At 38.8% G+C, this 5,072-nt stretch overlaps 1 long non-coding RNA gene across 1 annotated transcript; it reads right to left on the bottom strand.

The window, feature by feature from the left end:
• Positions 1–930: 930 nt before the first annotated feature.
• LOC142337340 (uncharacterized) lies at positions 931–1,387 on the bottom strand. Its single transcript, XR_012758941.1, has 3 exons — positions 1,360–1,387; positions 1,142–1,294; positions 931–1,035 (listed from the first exon to the last, which is right to left on the bottom strand). It is a non-coding gene; the product is annotated as an uncharacterized LOC142337340 (long non-coding RNA).
• Positions 1,388–5,072: the final 3,685 nt, after the last annotated feature.

Here is a 5,072-nt window from a genome sequence, read left to right as displayed (position 1 = left end):
CCGCCAACTGATTTGCGACCTCGCAAAGTTTTTGCTAGCAGAAAGATAGAATTTCAAGTTGCATTGACTCATTTCTGTCTGTAATAAATAGAGTAATAATTAGATAGGCAGTCGATCGGAACAAAAAATTTTCTTTACTGATTAACAATGTTTTGCCTGAGTCTAACTGCTCGCAGAAAAACATGTAAAACCCTCAGGGAACACTTTAATTAAAATTTGAAGTTGAACAAAAGAAATATGACTGCAAAAATTATGATCTTCAAGGGGTCTGAACTCAATTATGACAACAATGTTGCGTCCCTTTCAGAGCGCAAACAAGAACATGAGGTACATATGAAAACAAAATACTCGTGCACGCATTTTATGACATATTACAAATAGAGAAAGCCAAAAAAATTAAAATATGCGTCCCAGAGATAACTGCAGCAATTTATTTAGCAGGCGGCTCATTGGAATTTCGACTATCATTTCTTTCTCGAATGCCTAAAGCGTTTGCACCGTCACGAACACGTCCAAGTGCATACACGCTATCGCCGCAGAAACGTTTTACAGCCACTAAAACAAGACAAATCTTTTAGTTAACCGGCCAGAAAATCAGAAAACCACCTAGATGATAAAAATTTACAACATATGCTCGTTACGTTTTGCTAAGTTACAACATATGCTAAGTTACGTTATTATCTTAGCGTGTCTGCTGACTACTATTTCTCGAAAAAGTTAAACGACCTTATAGAAACCAACATCTCATTAAGTTAGGAAACATCCGAAAGTTCTCTGTTGACCATAGTTACTGAAAGTCAAACCCCTAAAGAAGTCTTGGTCCTCCTCTGAGGCTGGAGCACGCCCCTCAATGGGTTCTCTTTGAGGAAACCAACAAGTTCTCATCCTCTCCTCTTTAGTCAATATCATACGACTCAGGTGCCTGCCAAAACCAGCATAATCATCCCTTGTCCCCTTGAAGGCCAGAAGATTTTTTCCCTTGTACATCAACGTACTGGAAGCAATTTTTCTGCGTTTCTCCGCTTCTGTGGTATTCTGAAGAAATTTTAATTTCAGCCACAACCATTTTGGTTTTGAGACGACACAAAAAAATCCAAGACAACTTTAAATGCTAAAATTAAAGAGAACGAAATAGACTAACAATTTGACGAAGTTTGTTAGATATCTCAAGCATTTGATTCCTTGCATCTAGTTCAAGTTTGTTGCTGCGCCTCAATGCTTCTTCTAAGCCCTTCAAACTGTCTATACAAGTTTTATTCTTGTCTAGTCGGAAACGCTCTTTTTGTGGTTGTCTCTTAAAAAAAGATATTAATGAAAACCTGCTAATGAGTTGTTTAAAACATGATGAAACATCATTACATTATGAGCAGTTCCATTTGTATCAGCGCTAGCTGCACAAACGACCTCAGTCTCGTTATCTTGAAGCAATATGAACAGGGTCAAATTTTAGGTCATAACAAACTAAAGTCACAGCTTAAAACAAGCTTAAAACGTTGGCTCAAGAGAGTGATAAATGACGTCACGCGCGCAAACGAGGTCATTCAAAAGTCAATCGTTCGGCTTTACTGTGTGAACAAATGTTAGGGGAAAAAGATAGTCAGACTACGAAAAAAAAACCATGAGCATCGCAATATAGCTCCGTTCAGGTTACTGCTATAACAATTATGATAAATTTCGAGTTACTCAAATCAATTATCACAGAAATTTTGCGTCCCTGTCGGAGCGCTAACAAGATCACGCACGCAATTCAGTGAAATTCCATGAACGAATAAAAAAGCAGATTTGAAGTGATTGTGACGTCAAATGGTCGCAACAAAAATCTTGACGACAAAACACTTGATGAACGCCAGTAATATCCTAAGATAGGACTTTGAGGTTATTAAAAAGATAAGCATGATCAATACAAATATTAGCTCAAGAGTTCGTTGCGCATCATAACAAATAGAAATAAAAACAGAGTTTTTGAAAATGACACATTCTTACTGGTTGCAAAATGAGTTAATAGAGGAAAGAGCATGAACAGAATCACCAATTAAAGGTTTTAGTGTCCCTGACAGAGCACTATGAATTTTTATGAGAATCATCAGCATCATTACTAGTAGGGTCTAAATTTTCTTTGTCATTGTCTTTCTGCTCAGACTTCCTTTTTCTTCTTTGAAAATCTATTCCTTGCTGATTAACGTGCTTCAATATGGCTCGGTAACTCTCCTCATTAAACTGGTCCTTCATGTGAAATTTCATTGCTTTTCTGAGGTAACCCGCTCTTTCTTCGTCAGCTGGAACCCTTTCTTTTGATCGATCCAACTGCTTCTTTGGATCGACGCAGTATTTAATGCGCTCCTCCTCGGTCCACAAACGATTGGCGATCGCTAATGCCATTTCCCGGAAACTATTGCCCCCTAACTTTAACAGATCGGTTCCTTCAAACAAAAGGACATCAAGAGCTCCTACAACTTCATCTTCATCGCCAACTTCCGTCTCACGGTTTGCTTGATTGCTTTGACGCCGCCTACTGATTTCTTCAATCGCTTTTTTTGAGAAAGTTATGAATTGAGCCAAGATTTGGTCGCTGGCGTCCAGTCTTGCGGATATTCTTGTCATCAGATGACGAAACTGATCCCAAGAAAACTGCTTAAACAGAAAACCAGATTTTAGAAAATAAATTGTTCAGAAACCTTGAACTTACGTCTACATTTAGAGACACGATCATCTAGTGATTGCAGCTACTTTTGAGGACCAAAAACAATAACGGTATTTTGCTAAGTGCAGGTTTTATCGGTTAACTTCTTTTCCGGAAAACTTTTCAAGTAATTTAGGGCGGTTAAAAAGATGCGTCCCATTAAGAGCGCTATCTTCTTAAATCTAGTCTCACCTCGTCACTATCTGATACTGAGCCGCTGCAATGGCCATTGCATTCCTTATTTGAAGCTCCATTCGCTTGGTCTTTCAACTGCTCCTTTCTTACTAATTCGTCAATCATATCGAGTGAGAAGTCGGGTTCATCAGCAACTTCATCGCCGAACAACTCAATATCTTTTCGTAGTTTTGGGTATTTACCTTTTTTCGGTTCCTCATTCTCATCTTCATCTACCCTAGGTCTATCTCCAACTAAGTCGTCGATGACTTTTTGGGTGTCTATCAACTTCGGGTCAATTCCATCATCTCTCAACCTACAGAGCTCTCTAATTGTTTTGTTCATCAGGGGTTTTTTTTACCCTGCACTTTAAATTCACCTTCTAAATGGAATTTTGTGTCATTTCCCCTGGTGCATTCAATCCACACCATATTGCCTTCATCCAATGAAATTTTAGCCGAATTTTTCATTCCAGGGGGCCACCTTGGACTGTTTGCCTTCAGTTTTACGTAACTACTGTCGAAGGTGAAGTAAAAAATGCATGCCCAGTCATGAGGGATTTCCACGTCCTCTAGTGGGGTTACGTTCAGGAGCTTCTCTTTCTCAATTACCCGTTCTGAACGCTTTCGAGTGTCCCTAAAAAAGTTTTTTTTCACAAAAGTAAACCAAAGATATAAGAAGTGACAATGCGCCAAACCCAAAAAAGATAGAGAAATGGAACACCAGTCCTTTAAAAGATCTCTAGATTTTTTGTATTTGAATCGGACTATCAATTCTAAGACAAATGAGGTTTACAAGGAGAAAGCACTAAAAGAGTTTTAAAGTTGAAATTCGAAATCGAAAACTAATACTCAAGAATTAGAGCAAATAAATTTGCCACTACTTAGATGCACCCTATTGATCTTCAACTAGTAATTGTTCATAAAATTTAGTCCCATAAGTGAGATCAGAAGTCAATTTTTTTAGTGGGGTAAGTCACGCAATTGACATGGAAGCAGAAATGACGTCAAGTACACAATTTTCACTGCAAAGCAGTAGAAGTCACTGAGGTTAATGAAAAAGTCAATTCCAAGAAACCAGGTCGTAAGAATCGTCGATGGAGACGACGAATTAAAAAAAACCACGATGTCCCAATAATAGCCGCTATCGCTTCGCGGTTAGTAAGTACTGAATATAAAAGTTTCTCATTTCGTTCTATTATGGTAATGTCAAATCAAGGGTCATTATGGTCTGGGACGGTCTTTTTTGACGTCTTTTCGATCTGTCACAGTTTTTTCAGACGTGACACAGGGTCTGGTAATGCATATTCCTTTTCGGGAATGTAGCTTCACACGTCAATTTGGCCTGGAATTGTCTTCACAGACGTCAATTCGGCCTGGTACGGTGATGTCAGATTCAGCGTCATATTGGTCTGGGAAGGTCTTGTCAGACATCAATTCCGTCTGTGACAATATTTTCCAAGGCAGAAAGTAGCTATGTACAGATTAAGCTTGCGTTCAAAAAGACCCTAAGTTCAGACTCTCGTCAGTATATTTGCGCATGTCAAGACTTCCGTGTGTTCAAGTTTGCCTATGTAGGAACTTTTGTTTGTTCAAAGTTGCTTATGTATAGACTTTCATGCGTTCATTCTTGTTTCCAGACTGTGTAATAATAAACGCAGGATGCCTCCCTTGTGTAGTTTCCTAATCTGGACATATGTACTTTGGGACCTCAGCCTGGGTATTTTTGGTCTGTTACGGGTATGTCAGCTCAAGCATCATTTAGTATGGGACGGTCTCGTCAGGCATCAATTCCGCCTGGAACTGTCTGAACAGAGGTAATATTGGTCTGACATCATCAGCTGGTACCATATAGACTGTTTCGTTACACCTGATTTTCTGATTTCAAAATCTGAATAGTTAAGTACTGAATGTGAGAGTTTAAATATTCAGGTTTTAAAATAAGAAAATCAGGTGTAACAAAACAGTCTATATGGCATCAGCTGATGATGTCAGACCAATATTACCTCTGTTCAGAGAGTTCCAGGCGGAATTGATGCCTGACGAGACCGTCCCATACTAAATGATGCTTGAGCTGACATACCCGTAATAGACCAAAAATACCAAGGCTGAGGTCCCAAAGTACATATGTCCAGATTAGGAAACTACACAAAGGAGGCATCCTGCGTTTATTATTACACAGTCTGGAAACAAGAATGAACGCATGAAAGTCTATACAT

This window comes from Convolutriloba macropyga, chromosome 3, assembly GCF_964194025.1.
Source record: "Convolutriloba macropyga chromosome 3, txConMacr16.3, whole genome shotgun sequence".
Taxonomy (NCBI): domain Eukaryota; kingdom Metazoa; phylum Xenacoelomorpha; order Acoela; family Convolutidae; genus Convolutriloba; species Convolutriloba macropyga.
The sequence above is the reverse complement of the archived record's forward strand: the minus strand, read 5'-3'. Positions and strand labels throughout refer to the sequence as shown.